Raw genomic sequence first — 13,636 nt, 5'->3', positions numbered from 1 at the left:
CCACATCCATGCAACAAAAACATGTGTTCAACTATGTTCATAGCAGCATTATTTGTAATAGCAAGAACCTGGAAGCAACCTAGATGCCCCTCAACTGAGGAATGGATGAAGATGTGGCATATTTGCACAATGGAATACTACTCTGCAGAAAAATCAATGGAATCTTGAAATTTGCAGGCAACTAGATGGATCTTGAAGAGATCCGTGAATGAGGTAGCCTAGTCACAAAAAGAGGAACATGATATGTACGCACTCATATATGGATTTTAGACATAGAGCAAAGGATCACCAGCTTATAATTCACTCCACCAGAGGAACTAGGATACAAGGAGGATTCTAAGAGATTCATACAAGATCCCTTACAGAAGGGGAAAAGGACAAGATCTCCTGAGCATATTGGGAGTGGGGGAGGGGAGTGAGTGGAGAGGCAGCTAGGAGAAAGAGAAGGGGAGGAGAGGAAAGTAAGTGGGACTAGGAAGTTTATTCAGGGCAGAAATATACAAAAGAAAATAGAAGTAGGGGGGAGAGACACCATAAAAGACAGAGCCATTATAGGTTTTAAGATAAAACTGACTCTAGAGAAATGTCCAGAGACCTGTAAGACTGATCCCAACTAAGAATTTGAGCAATAGTGTAAAGGCCCTTCCCTGGTAATGAAATTGATGGCTAACTTATCCACTATCATAGAGCCCTCATCTAGTAGCTGATGGAAACAGAAGCAAACACCCACAACTAAACACTGAACCAAAGTGGAATCGAAAGGGAGAGAGGGAGGAAAAGACCAGGCTACAGAAACCCAGAGAAACAGCTGACATGAACAAGGAGGAGATAATGAGCCCCCAGACTGATAGCTGGGAAACCAGTATTGAACTGACTCAGACCCCCTGAACATGGGTCTCAGTTAGAAGGCCTGGTCAGTTGAAGGGACCTTTGAGAGTGGAAGAAGGATGTACCCCTGGTGCACAAAAGGACTTTGGGAGCACATTCCCCATGGAAGAATACTCCCTTAATCTAGAGGCAGGAGGGAGAGCCTAGTCCCTACTCCAAATGACTTGACAGATTTAGATGACCCCTCCTTGAAGACATCACCCCTATATGTGGGGGGGGGATTGGTGGGGTAGGTGGTCTGGGGCATGAGTAGAGGGAGAGAGGATGGAAGGGGGAGGGAGAGGGAACGGGGATTGATATGTAAAATTAAAAAAAATTAAAAATACAAGCTGGAAAAGATTGGCTGATCAATTGAGAGAATTCCCTGCTCTTCCATAGAGTTTCGGTTCAGTTTCTAATCAGCATGTTGGAAATTCACAATCACCTATAACTATAGCTTAAGATAACCATTGCCTTCTATTGACCTCCTTGGACCATAAACATGCACATGTACATGCAAACACACAACCACACATGTACACACAAATTAAAAATAAAACAAATATTTTAAGCATATCTTTAAATCAGTAAAATTTAGAAATTGTTCACACCTGCAGAGATGTTTTTAATGGATTGATGTTGCCAATGTCACTCAATTCCTCACCAGTCAGTATAAAAAAAAAAATCTTAGTATTCTGGGCTCAAAAATCTCTCATTCAGTAATATATAAAATTCAGACGAGGCAATGGCTTTTAAAGCATGGTCCTTGGACCTGTGGTTGCTTCACCACCACAAATATTAAAAATGAAATCCAAGCATCAGCCTCTTCATACTGAAATAGAAATTAATGGTTGCCATGAACTGAGAAGAATCTATACTTAGTCCCTTCAAGAGATTCTGACCATGGTAAGGTTTAATATCCATTATGAAAAATTAATGGACACACACACACACACACACACACACACACACACACACACACTAGTGTAGTCCTCTTCCATAAGACTAACCCACCTGGTCAGGACTCAGTCTTCAGTGTCATTTTCTTCATAATTCTAATTTCCCATCTATTAGAGTAGAGACAGGAAGGACCTCAGGGTCTCATGGATTCAAGGTTTGTTTCCCACAGTGTTGATATTGGAACTTGGTTGAAACTTTAAGAGGTAGAACCTAACAGGAAATCAAGTCACTAAGGTCATGCCCTGTAAAGGGATCATGGAACCTCAGTCTCTTCTCAGTCTACTTCTAGGCCAAAAGTAAGTGATTTCTTTCTACAATATAGTCCTATGACTTGTGGCCACCACAGGCCCCTAATAAACAGGAACAATTGCTCATAACCAAATCTCCAAAATAAGCTTTTGCCCTTTATGGGGTGAGAGAGTTGTCTCAGACTGTTACAGTGAAGGAATGCTCAGTCTCACAACATCTTTACCACTCACCTTGATCCAGGCTTCTTCACAACTACCAGATCCAAACCCTGGAAAGCAGCAGCAAGGAAGCTCTTCACACAATCAAAACTCCATCTTCCTCTTCTTCTACCCTGGGTTTCAGAAAAGAAGAGCTTCAAAATCTCCTACACCACATATGTTTCCAGGAACAACTCTAGTATAGAAACTACAAATGCATTCTGTATTTGTGAAACTGAGAAAGCCAAACAAATAGCAATCCTTATAAAAAAAATTCAAAGCAAAATTATACTTTCCAACAAAAATTTTTCTTACCATTGAAGAACATATGTCTTGCTTATTCCTCAACTCTGTAAACATTACTGTGATAGGCAAAACCAGACCAATTTCTTGTCCAAAATATTCTCCCTGAAGTTCTACCATTCACAAATAGCAATGGTAAGATTATTGAATTATATCAAACACTTTATAAATACTTACATTGTATTTTCCAAATAAATATTTAACATTGAACAATAACCAGATAATTGTATGATTTCCAAACTGACAATAATAACTAGTATTCAATATACAATACAGAAAGAGAAATGGAAAAAAAATTTTTGAATGTAAAAAGAGAAAACCTGCTAGGCAGTGGTGGCACATGCATTTATTCCCAGCACTTAAAAGGCAGAGGTACACAGATCAGAGTGAGTTTGAGGACAGCCTGGTCTACAGAGGGAACTGCAGGACAACCAGAGCTGCTCAGAGAAACTCTCTGTCTTGAAAAACCAGAGAGAGAGAGAGAGAGAGAGAGAGGGAGAGAGAGAGAGAGAGAGAGAGAGATTGAGAGAGAGACCCCGTAACTTTGCACTTTGGTTTGGTGTGTAGTGTATAATGAGTAAGGTTTTTCCGCCAGCCGCAGGTCTTGTCCCCAATTAATACACCGAGAATCTGTATTTGATATAATGCTGTTGGCCAGGTACTAGTTTCTTATTGGCTAGCTCTGTCTTAATTATTAACCCATTTCTATGTACTTCCACATGGTCTTCTTACCAGGGAATGGGGCAGGCACCTCGTCTCCCCAGTCTCTCCATCTTCACTCCTCCTTCCTAGTTCCTCTTTCCTCCTTCTCTCCTAGTCCCTCCAATCTTCCTTTCCTATTGGCCAACAGTGTTTTATTCATTAACCAGTATGAGAAATATATACAGAATGACATCTCCCATCATCTCCTATTTTCTGTCTAAATAAAAAGAAGGGTTTTAACCTTAACATAGCAAAATATATAACACAACAGTTATCATATAAGAATCACAGTTAACAATATTTAGTCCATTAACATTTAGCAAGATTAAAAGAAAGTACTCTACCATCTATCCTATATTTGTGAGTCTAAAGTCCTATATGTAACTTATCTTTAAGCTTAACTAAGAAAAACTATAACCATAACTATTTGTCATCAACTCCTTCAAAGACCACAGAAGGATAATATATAAACTCTAGAAATGACAGAGACAACTTGCATGGTCAGTCACCTGAAGTTCTTCTGTAATCTTCCATCTTCAGCCCATAGGCCATAGTGTGTCTAGCACACTCTTCAGCAAAGTAGGAAACTTTAAACTGTCTTCTTGTATTGGCAATTTGTCAGTCACTTTTCTCTGTGTTCTGCAGACTGTCTGGCAGATTCTTCCACGAAGCAGAAACTCTGTAGCAATGTCCATCTTGAATGGTCACTTTTCTGTGGATCCAGCATGTCCAGTTTATACAGCATAAAGTCAAACAGTCCAGACAAGAGCAGTATCTTGCCCAAATGGCTAGTCTTGCCATATTGGAGGCAAACACCATAATGAGTTTCTTTAATGTCCATCTTCCTTTCTGACTCAGGTGGTGTTGCCAGGAGCAATTATGTCTCATTCTCAAGAAAAACACTAAACCATTTTAAATGCCATATTCTGTAGGTCTTTGAAAGGTTTGAAGAATGCCTATCTATCTCAAATACATCTCTGCATATCTAGAAAACCTAACTTACCTAGCTATAAGCTTTGACTATCATAGGTAATTATCTATAATCTGTACTACATTGTGCATTACATTTCTAAATGAGCTATATAAACACAATACCTAAAAAACAGGAGAAATATATATATCACAAAATTGACCTTAAATTGTATCAATAAATGAAAATCCATTCCAAAGCAAAGTATTCATATTTATATCATAATCCCCTTTTTACATTTAAAAGAACTGATTGTGGTCATTAACCATTTATAACCAGCCCCATTTAAATGAAAATAAACATTTATAAATAATATTTGGGAATGTGGGCGTCATTCTTTCCAAACTACTTCCTGCTGGTAAAGGGCACTGTCATGGGGGATTCTAAGAAGATGCAGAAATCCTGGCTATAGTCTGTAAGGCTGCTTTGTTTAAGCTGTTTTGAATGTTGGATCACCAGGAATGCTGTTTCAGGGGTTCTGGCTTGCTCAAACCACATTAGTCTGGAAGGAATCCACAGCTTTTCATTTTCTGTGGAAATAAAAATAGAAATCCTTTTCCCCAGTAACTTGTCCTTGGACTTAAATTTTGGAGTCAAAGCATTTTTAAAATATATAAATTGGATTGATCCAGCAGCATTTGTTTTAACAGTTGTTATTTTCTCAGCAGTCAAATGATACAAAGGTAACAGAACAGAATAAAGTAGCCTCACTCTTTTTGTGCTTCCCATATTTATGTGGCCTTTTTATTACTCTGTTTTTTCTACTTCTATTTTTTTTTTTTTCCTCTGTGTAACTTTTATCTGACCTGGAATTCACTCTGCATACCATGTTTACTTGGAAATCACAGAGATCTGCTTGCCTCTGTCTCCTGAGTGCTAGGATTAAAGGCATGTGCCACTACACCCAGTTTTCCTTTATCTTTTTAAAACCATTTTATTCTTTTTTTTCCATGTCTACATATATTTTAAAACACACTGTAAATCTTTAACAGTTTTTCTTAATGTAAATCTGTCTGTACTGTAAATCTTTATCTTTTTCTAGCCATGAGTCTTTTATCTGGTAAACAACAAAATTGCTAAAATGAAAGTCATAGTTGTTTCTGCCACGGTTTATCAAAGATGGCGGCGGCTATTTTACCACCATCACTGAGAGCTGTGTTCACTGCCTTGCTCGGCCCTGCCATCCAGAAGCATGCTGCCGGCTTTGGTCACTGCCATTGCCACCTCTCATACACACTAATAAATTGTTAGCAGTGCTTTTTTAAAGCTGTGCAGATTTTTGCCACTTATGCTGAGTCAGGAAACCTCCCTTAAAGGAGCCACACAATTATCTGCTTGTCTCTCGCAAATCAGAGTCCAACCGAAAAAAAAAAAAAAAATGCTGCTCCCAAGAAACCTCACTTGTCTCTGTTCTTTTGTTTCGAAAACCCTTTTTTAAGCTTTTGATAAAATTTTAAGTGGAAATTCTTATTAGCCACGTGGGTGCCATACTTAACCAGTAAGGTTTTCTGCCAGCTGCTGGTCTTGTCCCACCGCCTCGCCATCCCCAATTAATACACCGAGACTCTGTATTTGATATAATACTGTTGGCCAGGTACTAGTTTCTTATTGGCTAGTTCTGTCTTAATTATTAACCCATTTCTATGTACTTCCACGTGGTCTTCTTAGCGGGGAATGGGGCAGGCGTCTCGTCTCTCCAGTCTCTCCATCTTCACTCCTCCTTCCTAGTTCCTCTTTCCTCCTTCTCTCCTAGTCCCTCCTGTCATCCTTTCCTATTGGCCAACAGTGCTTTATTCATTAACCAATATGAGAAACATATACAGAATTACATCTCCCATCAGTGTAGTACAAATGATACTTAGTTGATGGTTTCCTGGGGGAGGTAACTATGACTAGGGGAGGGGAGAAACTCTGGGTCTCCAAGATGGCAGGGTCTTTACAAGAAGAGAAACAAGGACTTAAACCTGCATATTTGCCTGGTCCTAGCCTACCACACCTTATGTTATGTTGTGAGTCAGAAAGTAGAATAAAAGTTTCCATAAAAGACTGAAAGCAGAGTGAGCATCAAGATAGGGTGCCTTTGCCTTCATGTGAGAAAATGTTTAAGTGTAAACTTTAGAGAATATTGATAGTGCAAGAAATGGATGATACTGATAATATCTCATTTATCGTTACTACTAAGGAATCCCCTCTTCCACTATGTACACATCAAGGATACCAAGCTGGGTTTTGCCTGGGAAACTTTCACCATAATTCAAGAGTACTGCTCTGTAGATATGGGCTACCTTCACAGCAACAAATAGAAATTTTACTTTACTGATTCAGTTAATGTATTTGTGTGAACAATAAGGTAATTATAAACTATGATAAGTAAATATATTCTATTTTTTACTTGTTAAGAAATCCTGTGTTCACTTGCTGAATGAGAATAATTTAAGTGTTAAAAGACAAACACAACTCTATGAGTTCAAGGTCAGCCTGATATACAGAAAAGACTACACAAAGAAACCCTGTCTGAAGGAACCAGGATGTATCCCTGGTTCACCAAAGGACTTTGGAAGCACATTCCCCATGGAAGAATATTACCTTAGCTTAGAGGCTGGAAAGTGGGCCTAGTCCCTACTTAGAATGGTTTGACAGATTTTGTTGAAATCACCTGGAAGTCATCACCCACCCAGTTGAGTTGGGGGGGGGATATCATGGGGAAAGGGAGGGATGAAGAGGGAAGGAAGTGTGATCAATATGTAAAATCACAAAAAATACAACAAAACCCAAAGCAAAAATAAAACAGTCTCAAAAGAAGGAAACACAGACAGAAAGTAAGACAGAAAGACAGATAAGCAGACAGAGACAAAGAGAGAGTGAGTCAAAGAAAGAAGGAAAGAAAGAAAGGAAGGAAGGAAGGAAGGAAGGAAGGAAGGAAGGAAGAAAGAAAGAAAGAAAGAAGAAAAGAAAACGCAAAGACAAAAATAAAATAAAATAAAAAAGCTGAGGGTAACACAGGATGGCTTGTTCTTGGTTGTCAATTTAGCTGAATCTTGATTCAATCAAATTCTAAATGGCACAAGTAAAGCTTCTAATCTGGGTCTTGAGGTGAGAAGCCATACCTTTAATCTGCATCATGCCTTCTGCTGTAAGCATATATAAGAAGATGCAAGAAGGAAGCTCTTGTGTGTCTGCTTGCTCTCGCCTTGCTAGCAAGTCCATCCCTTCACCAGCATTAGAAACTTGTACTTCTTTGGGAATTTGGGAATCCAGCGTCTCCTGAAGATCAACCAAGACACTGAGCCTCGTGGGCCGAACAACTTCTGGATTCTTGGACTTCCATGCCTGGTCTTTGTAGACAAGACTTACATCAGAGCCCCGAGGCCACCTTCAGGCCCAAACTTCAGACCTCTGGGATCCAGAGCTACAATCATCAGCCATCAGCACGGAGCCTAGCACAAGGAATCCTTTGCCACAATGTCCTGTGTGCACTATAAATTTTCCTCTAAACTCCACTACGACATCATTACCTTTGATGGGCTCCATATCTCCCTCTGCGACTTAAAGAAGAAGATTATGAGGAGAGAAAAGCTGAAACCTGCCCATAGCGATCTGCAGATCACCAATGCGCAGACGAAAGAAGAATATCCTGAGGATAATGCGCTCATTCCTAAAAATTCATCTGTAATTGTCAGAAGAATTCCTACTGGAGGTGTGAACCTTGTACTTCTTTGGGACTCCAGCATCTCCTGAAGATCAAGGGAGACACTGAGCCTGGTGAACTGAACAACTTATGGATTCTTGCACTTTCTGGCCTGGTCTTTGTAGAAAATAGGTGGCAGCTATCTAGAAGAAAGATAAGACAAAAGCAAAAGGGAGTGAGAATATTCCAGGAGACAATAAAGAAAACAAGTGTAAGAAACAAACAAACAAAAAAAAACCCAAACAAACAAAAACACAAAACAAAGAAAGGGGGAGGAGAGTGAGAGCTTCCTGACCCACCCAAGTAGAGACAATGCTACACCTGTTTGGGATGAACCAATAGATGCAGAATCTATTAATTTCAAATCAGTATCTGAAAAAGACAAGAGAGAAAAAGGTAAGCCAAAAGTAAAAAGTGACAAGACTAAACAGAAAAGTGATGGGTCTGCTAAAGCCAAGAAAGAAAATGTTTTTAAACCTTCTAAAGTACCCCAAGAAGAAGTAGATGGGGAGTGTGAAAAATCTCCTCTGTCTGAACCTGCACTTAAAAAAGCCCAAGAGGAGTGTACAAAGACCAACTCTGTAAAACCTTCATCATCATTCAGAAGGATGATAAGGTCACAGGAAGTGCTGGAAAAGCCCACTCTAAATATGTAAAAGAATACCTTGAGACAAAGCCAGTCAAGGAGGAGAAGGTGAAAAAGGACTGTTCCAAAGACAGGAAAAATCGAGGGAAAGGCCAACCAGAAAGTAGTTGGGACTGAAGGCTCAAAATCCAGTTCCAACCTTGTGGTTTACACCATTCCAAGCTTAACAGGTGGCAGTCCTGTGGGTAAATCTGAAGAAAAAACAGATACAAAGAGGATAGTCATTAAAACTATGGAGGAATATAATGATGATAATCCAGCTCCTGCTGAAGACGTTATAATTATGATCCAGATTTCTCAGACCAAGTGGGATAAAGATGACTTTGAATCTGAAGAAGATATTAAATCCACACAGCCTGTACAGAGTGTAGGGAAACCATCTAGTAATATTTACTACTAAGGCATCTGTTCCAGTTAAGTACACTGAGAAAGAAAGTGAGCAGTCAGGGAAAATTCAGATGCTCACAAAAGAGGTGAGCCCAGAAATAACGCAGCACAAGGTCAGCTTAGAAGTCTCTGCATCCAGTGAGGAGGGGAGAACCAAAGACAGGGATAGCTCCATGTTAGAGAAGGAACTCCCTGACAAGAGGAGGAGCAGTGCCCAGCCAGAGGAGAGCATCTTGGACTGTCTGAGTGAACAAGGAAATTCTAAGAATGTCTCACTCTTCCAAAGAGACCAGGACTTCAGATGAACATAAGTCTGTTCGTGGTTCCTCAAATAAAGACCACTCCTGGAAGGGACAAGAAAATAGACTGTGACAGCAGAGAGTATTCCTGTTTCAAGCGAAGAGATGAGAGAAGTGAGTTAGTAAGAAGGAAGGACTCTCCTCCTCAAAGTAAAGATTCTTCATCTGGACAGAATAGTAAGCCAAGCAAGAGAGAGATTTGCCTAAAAAGGGGACAGAGTCCAAAAAAGTAATTATAGTCCCCCAAGACACAAAAATCCTCATGATCATAAAGCCTCCTGTGATACCAAACGCTCATGTGAAGAGATAAAGTCTGTAGATAAAAACTCTGGGAAGGAACAGGAGAAGCATACTGCTGAGGATAGATATGGGAAGGAGTCCAGTAGTAGTGGGAAGTCACCATATCTACCTAACCCACCAGACCTTGCAGTTGAGAAAGAGCTGGTTGCTGGACAGATTGATAGGAGCACCATCAAGCCAAAACCCCAGTTCAGTCATTCTTCTCAGCTTCCCTCTGATCTGACTAGAGAGACTGATGAGGCTGCTTTTGTACCAGACTATAACAAAAGCGACAGTGAGAGTAATGTGTCTGTGAAGGAAGAGGAAGCTGTGACCAGGTCTCCAAGGACTTGAAAAAGAAAACTGTAACAGAGAAAGCAAAAGAAAGCTTGAATGTAACAGAAGCCATCCAGCCAGGTACAGACAGAAGCCAGTGTCAGAGCAGCCCCAGTGTTAGTCCAAGTAGAAGTCATGGCCCTTCTGGCAGCCAGACTGGAAGCCACAGCAGCAGTGCCAGCTCAGCAGGAAGTCAGGACAGCAAGGAGGAGGAGGAGAAGGAGAAGGAGGAGAAAAAGCACAAAGAAGCACAAGAAACATGCTGGTACACATGTTGATGCCGAGAAGAGCCAGAAACGCAAACACAAGAAGAAGAAAGCAAAGAAGAGCAAAGACAAGGACAAGGAGAAAGATGACCAAAAAGTGAAATCTGTCACTGTATGTAGGATGGATGTTTTAATTGACTTAATTACTAAGTCATCTGTATTAAACTCTGTTAAAATGTAAAGAGATTCCAGCCTTGTAAATAATGAATGGATGACCCTGTGCTGCACTTAAAGTATTTGTTGCTTGATTATTTCATTTTTGCATCAGAGCTTTATAAAGAACTTTTGTACAGACTTGTGAGTTGTGACCATGGAACATGAGAGATTTTGCTAGGGCCTATTATTTTTAACCACCATTAATTAGTTGGAGTGGAGTTTACTATACTGTGAAATTTTCACATTTGAATTTTTTTTTAATTGCCTGGAAAATGCTGGTATCAGTTCAAAAATATCAGGAGAATGATTTGCTGAACTCATTACAGCCCTGTTATGTCACTTTTTGATTACAATAAAAGTTTTCAGTAAACTTTAAAAAAAAAAAACTAAACTCAATTTGAGAAACCATGCAAATGAAGAATGATAATGTTCAATTAAATGAAATAGTAAAATAATAAAATGAAGTTCATTATAATCAGTAATTTCTTTTTTCCTTCCCACAAAATTTTGCAACCATTTAAAAATGAATAAAATTAAGAAGAACAAATGAATGAAATTTAATAATATTAAGTGCTTTCTTATTCTGGTGTACAGGAAATGGCTAAAAGTGGGCAGTGGGAAAACAACTGCTATGCTATCTACCCTGAAAACGAGATGATAATCAGCATTCCATGCTATGAGGTTTTCAACAATATTAAAACTCATGAAGAATAGACCAGACTTCTGCTTAAAATACTGTACAGACTGGCATGCTGTCTGACAAAGAGTTATGAACCTGAGAAGAGGCACTTGACAAAGCGACTGTGTGACTTCTGGCAATTCATCCACTGTCCTTATTATATTTACAAATTCTGCTCTACCTCAAGGGGCCTGGGGCCTGGGCAGCACTAAAGAGGAGCAGGGAAGATGGCTCAGTGAGTAAATGCTGGTTGCACAAATGTCAGAATTTAATTTCGAATCCTTCAACCTGGAGTAAAAGCCAGACTTAATCCGTTCCCCTATAACTCCAATGAGGAAAGAGAAGGAAAGCAATGCCCCAACCCTAACTTCAGGGAACTGATAGCACAGACACATTATTTATGGTCATTCACCCTTGTGATCTATGTGAATTGCAAAATAAAAACTCCACAAATCTATACATGCAGCTTCTGCCTCTTTAGGGACCTTTGGATAATACCTTTGCCAGTCTTAAGATTCTATTTTCCTCAGAAACTTTACTAATGGCCTCTTAATGACTATTAGAATTTTTAAAATAGAGACTTTTAAAATGAAGCAGTTCCAAATGAAGTCAGCCTAGCTATCTAGAATAATTCATTATTCATAGCACTTTAATAACAGCAGGAGAACTCTGCCAAGCTTCTTGAAAGCTAGCCAGAAGTTAGCAGGTAAGTGTTCCTTTAAGTCAGCCTTCAATACAGGTGTTAGAGTTTCTGGAAGCTTTGTTCTCTGAGGAAAGACATTTCACTGAATCTGAGAGAGGATCAGACAAACATAATGAGCCTGAGACCAGATGCCAGTCAGAATCGCTGGCCAGCTGCTGCTTCTTTCTGCTTCCAAACAACACCCTTCTTTCTGAGCCCAGCTCCCTGGTAGAGGAACTATTGTTATGGTGATCTGTAGAAAATAGCCTCTGATGCTTAAATGTCTAGCTGGGTTTGCACTAAGGCTGAGTGGCAGGGTCTTGGGAGAGCTTGAGATTCATCAAAATTTTGAGTAGACATACCTAAGAAGTATGCCTGATAGATGATGAAGAGTCGAAGGAAACATCTGTGTTCTAAGGAGTCTTTTAGCACCTCAGTTATGGTTTATCCCTCCCTGATGGTTCCCTGCAGTAAATGAATCCCACACCCTAAAAGCAAACTAGAAAACTGAAAGCTCATATATAAGAAATATGGGTCAATTTAAATGTAAGAGTTAAGTAGTAACAAGCCTGAGCTGTCTGCTGAGCATTTATAATTTATATTAAGCCTCTGAGTGATTCTTTGAGAGCAGCTTCAGGACAGGAAAACTCCAACTACATCCAGACATTTTTCATTAACCAGTAGAGTCATTCAAGTCTTAATGTAAATTAAAAATATAAGATACTGCATTTTAGTTGTCCAACAAATTGTTTCTATAAATATGAAGTAAAAATTTGGATTTAGTAGGAAATTAAACAATCCCACATTGCATTATTGTCCTGTTCTGTCAGATAACTGATGTACAGCAGAAATGAGCTTCCAGCTTGCTTATTTGTAGATGATTAATCACTCTGTATTGTCACCTGTCTCTCTGTATGTACACACACACACACACACACACACACACACACACACTTCCACAATATATATGTCAGTGAAATAAGCTAAAATAGAAATATGAGGTAAAAACAGAAACCTAATAATTTCAAAGACAATTGATATTTGACACCTCCCTTCTTTTTAAAATTTATTTATTTATGTATTTCAAATCTCAACTGCAGTTTCCCCTCATTCCTCCCCTCTCAGTCTCTCTCCCACATCCCTCCTCTGTTCCCATGCCCAATCCACTCCTCCTCCATTTCTGTTTAGGAAAGGGCAGATTTTCCTTGAGTATTAACAAAATATGGCATATCAAGTTGTAGGAAGACTAAGTGGCATGGTGACCCAGTATGAGGATTAGAGTCACAAAAGCCAGCCAAAGAATGGAAGACAGCCCCTGTTCCCACTGTTAGGAGTCACAAGATGAACAACCTAAACAATTGTAATATATATGCAGAGTACCTAGGTCAGTCCCATGCAGGCTCCCTGGTGGTCAGTTCAGGCTAGTTGTGAACCAAGGTTAGTTGAATCTGATATTTCTTGTGGTGTCCTTGTGTTCTCTGACTCCTACAATCCTTTCTCCCTCTCTTCAACAGGATTCCCCAAGATCCACCTAAAGTTTGGCTGTGGCTCTGCATCTGTTTCCATCAGTTGCTGGATGAAGCCTCTCTAATAACAATTAGGATAGGCACCAATCTATGTGTACAGGAGAATATGGTTAGATATCATTGCATTGACATCTCCTTTTATAACATAGCCGTCATCTCACCCACAGCTGAAATCACTGGTCTGGCATCCATCAGAATCCCTTATGCTATTTATTCCTCCTCCTCATATCGCTGTCCCCTTCATCTCAGGAGAAAAGTTAATCCCTCACATTTTTACACCATTGTTTCAATGACTTCCATCTTTCTGCTTCAGCATTGCCCTCCTGCCATCCATTTGTCATGTAGAAAGGTCTCAGTTTGTCCATTGCTTTCCTTGAACTCTTCCAGTAGCTTTATGTCACACTCTAAGAAAAAGCCCTTGAAATTTGTCCTGCATGGCTTTTT

The 13,636-nt window shown here is 39.6% G+C and overlaps 1 pseudogene; it reads left to right on the top strand.

The window, feature by feature from the left end:
* LOC127230747 (E3 ubiquitin-protein ligase RBBP6-like) overlaps positions 1–10,389 on the top strand; it is an 83,954-nt pseudogene extending 73,565 nt beyond the window's left edge.
* The last annotated feature ends 3,247 nt before the right edge of the window (positions 10,390–13,636 follow it).

This window comes from Phodopus roborovskii, unplaced genomic scaffold (assembly GCF_943737965.1).
Source record: "Phodopus roborovskii unplaced genomic scaffold, PHOROB, whole genome shotgun sequence".
NCBI lineage: Eukaryota > Metazoa > Chordata > Mammalia > Rodentia > Cricetidae > Phodopus > Phodopus roborovskii.
Note: the sequence above shows the minus strand (reverse complement) of the source record. Positions and strands in the feature narration are given on the sequence as shown.